The sequence below is a fragment of the Ctenopharyngodon idella genome, chromosome 19 (assembly GCF_019924925.1).
Source record: "Ctenopharyngodon idella isolate HZGC_01 chromosome 19, HZGC01, whole genome shotgun sequence".
Lineage (NCBI taxonomy): Eukaryota > Metazoa > Chordata > Actinopteri > Cypriniformes > Xenocyprididae > Ctenopharyngodon > Ctenopharyngodon idella.
The window spans coordinates 13,990,304-14,002,557 of NC_067238.1; the positions used below are offsets into that span (position 1 = coordinate 13,990,304).

Here is a 12,254-nt window from a genome sequence, read left to right on the forward strand (position 1 = left end):
TTCATTCTTGTGTGTTAAGCAGCAAGTTTGAGCTTCCAGAAGTTTGTTTTTGTGTGTCATTCAGGTTCGGTTGAGCTGTTTACATGTGAGTAAAAGCCTAAATTAAATCTATTAATCATAAAAAGCAAACGATTCTCATAAGAACATTTGGACTAAACCACTCTATTCATATGGATTAGTTTTCCGACCTCTTTATGAACTTTTTGAAGCGTCAAAGTGGTCGTTGCAAAGACAGTCAATAGAGGGACAGACATCTCTCATTTATTTGTGTTCTGAAGATGAACTAAAGTCTGACGAGTTTGGAACGACACAAGGGTGAGTAATTAATGACGGAATTTTCATTTTGGGGTGAACTAACCCCCAAGTCATACAGGTTTGGATCAGTGTGAATTTAAGTGAATTTTTACAAAATTTTTCATTGAACTATCCCTTTAACAATGCCACCAAAAGCAATACTCTTTAGTCATCTAGTTGAGTCCAATATTGACAAAGCAAGGCCATCTTCTGTTTACAATACAAAAAGAGTTTAAAAATAGTTGTTTTGCTTGGTGTTTTACCTTCAAGCCCCAAAACTACATTTTGAAAACCCCAGTGCTGTGTATGAGCAATAAAAACAAGTGTGCACCAGAGGGCATCATCACACAAATATACAAAATGATGGGCAATAAACACGCTTCCTCTCAATTCTGTTAATGGAAATGATTTTTGAGGAACCTTGTAAGTCTGATGGCCGCTGAACCCATCAAATTTATTGGGCTCACAGCATGCATTAGCATGCGACGCTGATTGTGTTAATAATTTCACCCACCTTTGGCCTTTTCAGATTATCACTGTCTGATGGGTGAGAGCCTTAAGAGATGGTTGCCTGGAAACAACCTGCGCATTAATTGCCAACATTTCCGATAATTCTGTGTAATCTGTTCAAAAAGATTGACTCGCTGGTGCTCGTCTAGGTGGTGTCAGTTTAAATGAATGGAAACCCAGGGAAACGGCCCATTTTCGCATTAGTATCGGCTTTTCTGTCCGTGTCCATGGGTCAGTGCACAGCCGTCAGGTCATTACTGCTGGTACTGATGCACTTTGAGTCACCCATGATTCATCTGATACTCCGCAGAACTTGTTGTATTACTTATGCAGGGCAGGGATGTTGACATCCAGGGAATTTTACTAGGTATTCAGTGTGTATTCCTCCATTATTTATGAGAAAACACCTAGTGAGATGGACCAATGGTGTTTTTTTAGGTTCTTTTAAACATACAAGTTGGGTGTATGTCCATATCTTAAGGTCACATTGAAATCAAAATAGACAATTCTTGGAATATTGCAGTATTTATTATAAATGATTATCTGTGCACATCTTTTTTTTTTTATGTGTCCTCGTAATCTTTAATCAAAATAACTTCCCCTCCATCTTGCAACATCTCTTCTCTGATGACGCGTTTACTTGCGCGGGGGCGTGACAACCTGTCACTCACATGAGATCGACCAATAGCAAATCACTCCCATCCAAATAAATCCCCATGGACAAAATCAACTACCACCCTCCTTTTTTTTTTTTTTCTTGTTTGAGAAGCCGTTTCTCTCTGACATAAGTCACAATATAGAAGAAAAGACTGTTGCAACTTCCGTTTCATGACGACTTTAATTACATTGGGATAGAACCAGCATTTTGCCTGATTTGTCACTGCACACTATGGAAACTTACCTCATCTATGAACTCACCTTTTATTTACATATGAGCTTTATACAATAAAAATTGTTTCAAAGCAACTTCACAGTAAAACAGGAAAATAAATCTGAATTCTGTTGTAAAGCAGCTCTACAAAGACAAAGTGTCATTATTCAGCTCAAGTCAGTTCAGTGTTGATTCGGTTCAGTTCATATGCAGTGACCTCAGGTTGATTTTTAAGTCCATTCGTTCTGACAATTTTAAAACAAAGTTTCAGAAGTTACCAAAAAAATTTAAATTATTGCACATATTTTGATACAAAATACTATTAAACTTTATTCTTTTGATTTTGTTCAAGGTGATTTAAAGGGTTAGTTCACCCAAAAATGAAAATTCTGTCATTAATTACTCACCCTCATGTCGTTCCACACCCGTAAGACCTTCTTTCATCTTCAGAACACGCATGAAGATATTATTGATAAAATCCGATGGCTCAGTGAGGCCTGCATTGCCAGCAAGATAATTAACACTGCCCAGAAATCTACTAAAGACGTATTTAAAACAGTTCATGTGACTACAGTGGTTCAACCTTAATGTTACGAAGCGACGAGAATACTTTTAGTGTGGCAAAAAACAAAATAACTTTATTCAACAATATTTAGTGATGGGCGATTTCAAAACACTGCTTTATGAAGCTTAGAAGCTTTACGAATCTTTTGTTTCGAATCAGTGGTTCGGAGCGTGTATCAAACTGCCAAAATCCCCAGTGGTGAACCATTGAAATTTCAAAACCCTTATGACGTAACAAGGCGTCGTTACACTCCGAACCACTGATTCGAAACATAAGATTTGTAAAGCTTCGAAGCTTCATGAAGCAGTGTTTTGAAATCACCTATCACTAGATATTGTTGAATAAAGTCGTTACAAAAAGTATTCTCGAAGCTTCATAACATTAAGGTTGAACCACTGTAGTCACATGAATTGTTTTAAATATGTCTTTAGTAGCTTTCTGGGCATTGAAAGTGTTAATTACCTTGCTGGCAATGCAGGCCTCACTGAGCCATCCGATTTGATCAAAAATATCTTAATTTGTGTTCTGAAGATGAACGAAGGTCTTACGGGTGTGAAACGACATGAGGGTGAGTAATTTTAATTTTTGGGTGAACTAACCATTTAATCAATAGTTGTTGTTGTTGTTGTTGTGTTTTTTTTTTTTTTTTTTTTGTTTTTTTTTTATTTAAGAATAATACTTGATATTTAAATACCTGGAGTGCAACTAATTGGATTGAATTTATGTAAGATGTGATATTTCAACCCCTATGGCTTTTTTACAACGATTCGATTTTTAACCCAAAAATGTCTTTTGCCAGTTCTTTTTATATAAATGATGTTGTTCGAAATCGATACAACAACAAAAAAAAACTGTACTTTGAGATCATAATATCATATTTTTCTTTAAAACCTGTTGCATCTTACATACAGTGTATTTAACTGAGACTATTTATAAAGCTTAGAAACGTGTTTACTTTTGGCACTGAATCTCAGTTCAAGGCTAATGCATGACTTTTCCTCCCACTTACAATATTCTGAGCTGTTTGAAAGAAAAATAGTCAGGTGTCTAGGAAAAAAATCTTATACTTTAGCTTTGATGGAATTAAACATTTGCCCAAAGGTTTCAAATTCCTAATCCTTTGTTTGGCATGTATGAATAAACTCTGTAATGCTGAATTTGGAATTAAATTTAGGAGTTTGTCAACTCTGTTCAAGGTGCATGAGGAGCCATTTGTTGAAAGTGTAAAGTGTTTTGTGGAAGTGTTCATTCATAATGAAGGGGATCCTTTGTATTTGTTGTTCAGAGAAGTAAGAAAATGCCTTTTGCGAGCCGTGTAGGAGTGAGTCATTAATTAACTTTCAGCAGTCTAATGAAAGACCTCTAAGGATAGAAACACACTAATGAGATTAACAACGGTGTAAATAAATTAACTTCAGTACAGGCCTATCGGTCACAATTGCCGTGGACACCAATTGCTGTTGTTTAGCAAAGTCACGTCAGTCTGGCTCTTCTATGGTCTGTTATCATTCTATTGGCCTTTTCTGTACTTTAATAAAGATTTCAAATATGAGCAAAAGCACTTGCTTGTAAGGATTATGATTGCAGAGCTATGTTCACCGAATAGCTCTTAAAATAAATAGATGTTAAGATGTACCATCTCTGTCATATCACTATGCATATTTGTACTTACAAAGCTATAAATAAATGGACAAATGTAAGAGTGAGACTTAAATTAAGCAAAATGAACACAGGCTTTGTGTGGATTGTTGAAATGTAGGAAAGGCTATAAAGCAGAAAAGTGGATTGAAATGACATCTTTAAATTGTTAAACAGCTTCAGCAATTTCAGCTTCATTACCACACCTTTCACCCCTTAAATTATATTATGGAAATAGGACAGAAAAAGTCAAATAAACAATACAGTTTGTAACATTTTGTAAAATTTGCACATCAAACCTCAAGAAAACTGCGGATATTCAGATGAGCTCATAGACTTGTTAGTTTGTTTTTTTGATGAGATAGATGATTTGTAGTCACATACAAAAGGTTAAAGAATACTTGCCATTCGTCTTATAGAATATAGAGGATTATAACTAGTCTGTCCCAAATTGTAATGCATAAAAAAAAAAAGGGTCAAAAGTGCTTGGATGGCATAACATACAGTATTCAGGTGGATTATTCTGTACTTCCTTTTTGGGCAATGACTGGCTTTCTTCATCCAAACGTACAAAATCAGCACAGCATGTACTCTTCATACTTTGTAGAAGTATGCAAATTTGTCTTATCTAACATTAGCACTCCTTCATGTTTGAGAAGGCTGCTTAAACTCCAATACATAGTCATTAATTCATGAGTTCAGAGTTGAATGACTTAACCATCATCACCTCGCTAAGTCATTATTGGTGTAGTTCATGTGGACTCTTGGTTCTACCTAATAAAAATGCCACACGTGGTTGTATGTCTTTTTAAACTCTGCACATTTTCATTCAGAGTAACGTTCTGATTGTGACCCCAGATCGCACCTCGACAATCTGTTCTTGATGACTGAATTTACTGTTGCTGATGTAGCTCTCGCCCATCAGTATTTTATTCTCAAACCACTGAACTCCAGACAGAAATGGATATGCATTTGTTATTGTAGTACGCATCAGAGAGTATCTTTCAAACATTTCTTTGAAAAAGAATAGCATGAATATATCTTGAAGATAATGTTGTTTATAACAGTATATTATTTTAGAGCAAATCAGGCAAATTATAAAGGCATTGCAGAGAAAAATGTCAGTTTGATGGTTTTTCAGTGAACACCAATTATAGGATTAAAATGAACCAGCTTAAGGCAAATGACAGATATAAAATGAACATTCATCATTGAAAGCATCATTTCTGACTTCAGAATTTTGATATATCTCCATTATATAAGTGTTTTAATAGCATCTTGCTTCACTCTTATGACTAGGTTCTTGTGAAAACAGACTGCAGAATTTCAACCAGTAACACTTGTTTAAAAAAAAAATGTTTTGCTTACAATTCCTACAAATATTTTTAGAGTTTGTCATAACTAAAATGTATAGTAAATTCATAATATGTTAAAAATCGACTTGACACTTTTAAAATTAGGCTAATTTTTGGGAAGTGAATATAAGATAATGATTTTTAGTTATATTTTATTTAAATGCTTGTTTTGTCTTACTTTCAAGCCATCTTGAGACCTCCTGGGCTGTGTTTCCCGAAAGCATCGTTAGCCAACTATGGTCGCAAGTTCCGTCGTTACAAAGTTTCCATCATTCAATGATTTGGCGTTTTCTGAAACCAAAGTTCCAACAAACATTTGCAAACACTGTCACATACGTACATGGTTGGAACTACAGCTCTCAAGCTGTGCTAGAATCATAGTTTCTTGTTAAATGACGTGGACTTACAACCCAAATTCTGGAAATGTTGGGACGTTTTTTAAATATGAATAAAATGAAAACTAAAAGACTTTCAAATCACATGAGCCAATATTTTATTCACAATAGAACATAGATAACATAACAAATGTTTAAACAGAGAAATTTTACACTTTTATCCACTAAATGAGCTCATTTCAAATTTGATGCCTGCAAATGGCTGAAAAAGCAAGAAATTTTGAAAAGATTCAGCTGGGAGAACATCTAGCATCTAATTAAGTTAATTGATATCAAGTCTGTAACATGATTAGCTATAAAGGGGTTTTTCTTAGAGAGGCAGAGTCTCTCAGAAGTAAAGATGGGCATGTGAAAGAGTGCATAAAAAGATTGTGGAATTCTTTAAAAACTATGTTCCTCAATGTCAAATTGCAAAGGCTTGTCAAATCTCATCATCTACAGTGCATAACATAATCAAAAGATTCAGAGAAACTGGAAAAATCTCTGTGCGTAAGGGACAAGGCCGAAGACCTTTATTAGATGCCCGTGGTCTTCGGGCCCTCAGACGACACTGCAACACTTATCGGTATGATTGTGTCAATGACATTACTAAATGGGCCAAGGAATACTTCCAGAAACCACTGTTGGTAAACACAATCCGCCGTGCCATCTGCAGATGCCAACTAAAGCTCTATCATGCAAAAAGGAAGCCATATGTGAACATGGTCCAGAAGCGCCGTCGTGTCCTGTGGGCCAAGGCTCATTTGAAAATGGACTGTTTCAAAGTGGAAAAGCGTTCTATGGTCAGACGAGTCCAAAATTTGACATTCTTGTTGGAAATCACGGACGCCATGTCCTCCAGGCTAAAGAGGAGGGAGACCTTCCAGCGTGTTATCAGCGTTCAGTTCAAAACCCGGCATCTCTGATGGTATGGGGGTGCATAAGTGCATACGGTATGGGCAGCACTATAAATGGTGAAAGGTATATAAAGGTTTCAGAGCAACTTTTGCTGTAGCAGGCATCAAATTTGAGCTCATTTTGTGCATAAAATTGTAAAATTTCTCAGTTTAAACATTTATGTTATCTATGTTGTATTGTGAATAAAATATTAGCTCATGTGATTTGAAAGTCTTTTAGTTTTCATTTTATTCATAATTAAAAAACATCCCAACATTTCTGGAATTCTGGTTGTAAATAAATCATGCTCTTGGGCACAATAGGCAAGCTAACCTTCAGTATGTTATTTATCTTTCATTCTATTTAAATATATGTGCATTTTAATCTATATATTTTACTGTCAACAGTTAGTGCCGTTTTTTACGCATGTGCGTAAATGCGCAAGGGAACTCCGGAGTATGAGGTATGAGGGAACCTGTGATGAATAAAACATCAAATAAAGCAAAATGACATGGAGCGAAAGCAGTGAAGTAGTCATTATGTGCATTACAGCAGCATCTCTGAGATCTGGAATAGATTAATAAGCAGATGTTATTACTCCTCCACACTGTGGGTGACGTTAATAAGGACAGTCTTATATTGTTGAACCAATGTTGTTCAAACGACAGAGGTGTGACCATGTTACTACAGTTTTGGGAAACATTTGTGAATAGTTGGTTAGTTTCTTATATGGTAGTTAATCAGTGAGTTACATCATTGAATAGGAAACGCACCCCTGGTTGAGAACCGCTGGTCTTATCCATACACAATGCTAAAAATGTTTGGTGTAGCTGGAGTACAAGCTTTTGTAAGCCTTCAGTGATAATGAGTGAAAATGGTTGTCTTGTGTTTTTCTGTCTGATGACTTTGTTTATCAAGCAACAACAAACCTTTGGGGTTTATCAAGCATTACGGCTCAAAAAAAGTACCATGGTAACTACATTTTCTGCCAAAATTCCATAGTAACTGCATTTATTTGTATTACTAGAACACCAGGGCTACATTTTTACATTGTTTTACTAAGATAAATTATTAATTCTTGGTATTCCTAAGATATTCTGATATCCAAAGCCCTCCCTATATGGATCAAGTTCATCTTTCAATATAAGGCCAGAAACACGTTAATTAACTTGCTCAAGATTATCTTCAAACTATTGCTCTTACAGTAAGATTTCATTATCAGGTCAACTAAATTCGTGTCAAAGACAGGTAAACAACGTAATATGGGATCTCAGTCAAAGAAAACGTTTTTCTGTCTTAAAAGAATATTTAATTTAATTTCCTTTTAGATGACAGTTGTGCCAATCATAAAGTTAATAATAACAAGTCACTTGGTTTTTTGGTGGGTGCTATGGTTACAACGGTTAAAAAAAATGTAATGGTAAAGAGTGTTTACAGTAATAAAAATGTTGTTATGGCAACCCGAGAAAGAGATAATTTATAAAAAAAAAAAAAAAAATGTGGGATACAAGATTAAATGTACTTTCTCTCTTTTCCATTCTCTAGAGGCAACAGAGGCTGATGGCAGAAAGAGCAGAAGGTGGGTTATCATAGGTTATCAGTCGATTTGTAAGAACATGCTCCGGTAGTTAAAAATCCATTGTTGTTTAAATCAACAAAGCAGCGTCTCAGATATATTTTACTGATATGGGATTCGAATGCGGAGCTGTGGATTATAGTGGAAAAACGTCAACAAAAGCATTCATATCTAAGATCTCTCATATACCCTGCGGGATGTTTGTCTTTTGTACGTCGTTCATTAATTTCATTCACATTGACTGCGGAAATTACACCTGTATCGGCGACCATGAGCCCTTTCATTTTAAGCTGGTGTTTCTGTGCCACGGTCGATGGTACGGGGCGATAGCATCGGTTTAACTTGATCTGTTCATTCAGTGCGAAAGGATTCACAAAGTGAGACTGACAGAAGAACACACATATTTCTTTGTTTTTATTTTCATTTTCATTGTCATTGTCTTTGCTGTACATATGCTAGCGGGGGTGGCTAGCGACGTCCACCGCCAAAGCGTTGCAAAATGGCCATCTGTCTGCAGTGTCTGTCAATACACACAATCCAATAAGAAAGAAAATGTTATTCACAGGAGGCCTTTCACACCTCTAGACTCCAAAGGGAGCGCTGACACGCCGCAGGTTTGGATAGTGTCGCTAAGCCGCCATTCATCCTCTCTGAACGTGTGCGCGGCATGATAGCGGGTATTTAACACTCATAAAACCAATCCTATTATGGGGATGTGTGTGTTGTTCTGATTCATTCTCATTATCTCTCTCATGCATTACTTTCATGTTCACTGTACTTGGTTTATTGTTTGTGAGTGTGCGTTTTTCTAGGTCTGTTGGGATAGATGGTGATTCCACCCTGTTCATGTTCCTCACCCTTTTGGCAGCTGTTTGGATCCCTGGAGGAAGTTCACCTGTAACTTCTGTTATACAGCATCGAATGGGGCTCTACAACATCTGCTCAGCCACTGCAACACTTCTGACAATTGATTTTAAAGTAGGATTTCAAATGCAATAAGATATAAAAAGCTGCATTAAAATGATTTTACAGTTATAAAGTATTGTTAAAGTGTCTACAACAGGTTTACATTAATCAAAGGTCAAAAAACACTTTCATTTTCTTATACACATCACCACGTGATTCTCAAACAACTCGCCGGATGAATCAGTCTCTCTAAATCCCTTTCCGCGAGCCTGCTCGGCTCTGATTGGCCAGACGGCCCAATCTATTGTGATTGGTCTACCACTTACAATGCAAGTCAGAAACAAACGGCCATTACCATAACTGATTCAGCTCCGTAGGCTTCCTAAAGCTCAGCGATTGTACACACTGTAAAGGCAGTAAAGATAGTGTTGATTTTACTATATCAATCTGAGTCCGATGATAAAATATTGGAAGAACTAATTATTCAACCCAAACCTCCATCGCAAGGACGACTTGAGCAGGATGTTTCTCAGTGATATGTCACTCAGTTTGACATTCATCATGAGATGTTGCAACTGTAATTCATCACCATCAGCATTAAGTGTATGTCCATCAACAAACTGATGTGTATATTTCAAATTTATTGCAGTGCACATGTGGGAACTGTATTATTAACAGTATCAATAACAGTGCATAGGTTAGCCAAGCACTAATGTCAAGACTGATGTAACATTAAAGTTTGTAAAACAAATCTTGCTCCATCCTTTATCATTACTCAAAGTAGTAAGAACGACAGACAATCTGTATTAATGGACACAGTTTTAGGTAATAGTGCACATATTACGAAGGTAATATCCACAAGAACGAACTACAGAGTTTGAGGGGGGTTCAAGTTTTCGTGGGATGTCCATGCAGAACGTAGGTGGGCATTATGCAAATGTGTTAACTTGTGATGTCTGAACTTCGCGGAAATGGGATTCGAATCACAAACGACACGTTCTTTTGAGAGACGATGACTTTATTTATGATGCACTTTCAGCTTTCTGTTTACATTCACATACAGCTACATTACACACTGCATGAAAGATCATTTTTAAAAATCCATAACAGGGGAACTTAAAGCTTAAAGTCTCTTAGCCGTGATAAAATCACTGTAATGCACAGGCTCAAGAAGCTTATTGCTAAATAGTGGTCACAGCAATATAATAAATAACATTATTTATGTTTACATATTAATTCATTTAAATATTTACATATTTTACAAGAATTATAGTCAAAGTAATTTTTATCGCAAAGTAATTGTTCATTAGTATGTATGCAATATTAATGTCAAATAGGAACAAAAATGTTTGTAAGCGACAAACAATTGGACAAGTATCATTACATCAATTGAATTTTATTTTTGAAGAATCAAATTTCATTTTCATTGACTAAAATTATACACAATAGACAAAATATTGACTCAGTTTGAAGGACATAAACGTTTTTAACTCTGGCTATGCACTGTTTAGCATATTAATATTAAATTGAACTGTTGTGCAGTCACATTTAGGTGGTTCGCTCTTCTTCAGGTAAAGCTAACGGATAACAAACTTAGCTACTTTGAGTAATTTAAAATAACTGGATATTAAGCATGCTATTTCATTTACCAGACTTGCTGGTTATTAATGTGCATTGAATAGCAAAGTGGTTCACTTCATTTAGAAGTAATTCTGACATTGTTGGTAAAGTTATTATTATTTTTTTATCTTATGCCATGATCTGGGCAATAAGGGCATTTTTCCGCACTTAAAGAGGCTGATTACACATCTCTTTACCCACACGGGCTTTATGTGTGGGAGCATCTGGCTGTCATGTTGCCCTGTCACAATAACCTTCTGAATTTTCCTCTAATTAAGGGCTAGCCTGCATGCTCATAATTTAGCATAAAGTGCAATTTCCAGTGTTTATTAGTATGTGTTTATTTATTTTTAAATAGAGTGCCCTATGAAAGGTGCAGACCTCACAAAAAGTTACAAACAACAGGACAAATACAAATGAAATAAACAATTTAGCCCACTAATAATAATAGCTTACTATACAGAAATTCAATAATCAAATGTAAAAATAAAAGTCTGAAACCAAATCATTTGGAGGTAGTTGAAAACTGTACACAAGTTGCAACAGGAGACGCATTTGAGATGCATATTACTATGAGCTGTAAACAGAAATCTGTCTCGCCTGACCACTTGTGATCAGATCAACCGAGACGGATTTTAATCCCAGGTGTAAACAGGGCACACGGCTTATCTCCAACACATCCTCTCATCCGTTACCAGTGTCAGGAGTGCAGGACTCTGTTTGTTTCTGTCCAGGCCTGTCAGAGCAAGCATGCTGTAGTTCTTCACAAAACCATTGCAGGATGCAGGAGAGAGCAGAGAAAATGCTGACAAAATCACAGCCAATCAGAACATAATTGATGTTTGAGCCGCATTCACGTCATGCCAGAATTACAGACATGAATAACAGCAGTTTCCCTGCTGGTAGATGCCAAAATTACCCCATAATGCAGGCAAAAGGCATGTTTCATTAATTACCATTCAAAAGTAGGTGTGTATTCACAAAATACACAGAAATACAGTAATACTGTAGTATGTGAAATATTACAATTTAAAATAACAATTTCGAATTTTAATATATTTAAAAATGTCATTTTTAGCATCATTATTCCAGTTTTCAATGTCACATGATCCTTCAGAAATCAATTTAATATGCTGATTTACTATTATGCTGAACACAGTTGTGTTGCTTAATATTTTTGTGGAAACTGTGATGCATTTTTTCAAGATTCTTTGATTAATAGAAAGTTCAAAAGAACAGCATTTATTTGAAATAGAAATATTTGGAACATCCTTTTTTGAATAAAACTATAAATTTCATTACAGAAAAATTAAAAACTTACTGACCCCAAACTTTTGAACAGTAGTGTAAATCAGGAGCAAAGTTATAATAGAATATATTTCATCAGCGCCTTACTTTAACTGTGTGAAATAGACTTGTATTTTTCACTGTCTGTGGCAAGGAGCCACATTTAGAGTGATCAGTCACATGACATTTATGGCTTTGCAAAAAAGGCCAAAATAATTGTTTCTGGAACAGAGTACAGCATCCAGACCGTGCACTTTCAGGGCCAGCCGAGCAATTGCTATGAATGTGATGAATGGGAATGCTTAACAGACGATACTTTCCAGGTATATTAGATCTCCTCAGAAGAGAGGCTACCTGTCAG

The 12,254-nt window shown here is 35.8% G+C and overlaps 1 long non-coding RNA gene across 1 annotated transcript; it reads left to right on the forward strand.

The window, feature by feature from the left end:
• The first annotated feature begins 6,776 nt into the window (after positions 1-6,776).
• Positions 6,777-9,695, forward strand: LOC127501190 (uncharacterized). Its single transcript, XR_007926555.1, has 3 exons — positions 6,777-8,083; positions 8,646-8,757; positions 8,949-9,695. It is a non-coding gene; the product is annotated as an uncharacterized LOC127501190 (long non-coding RNA).
• The last annotated feature ends 2,559 nt before the right edge of the window (positions 9,696-12,254 follow it).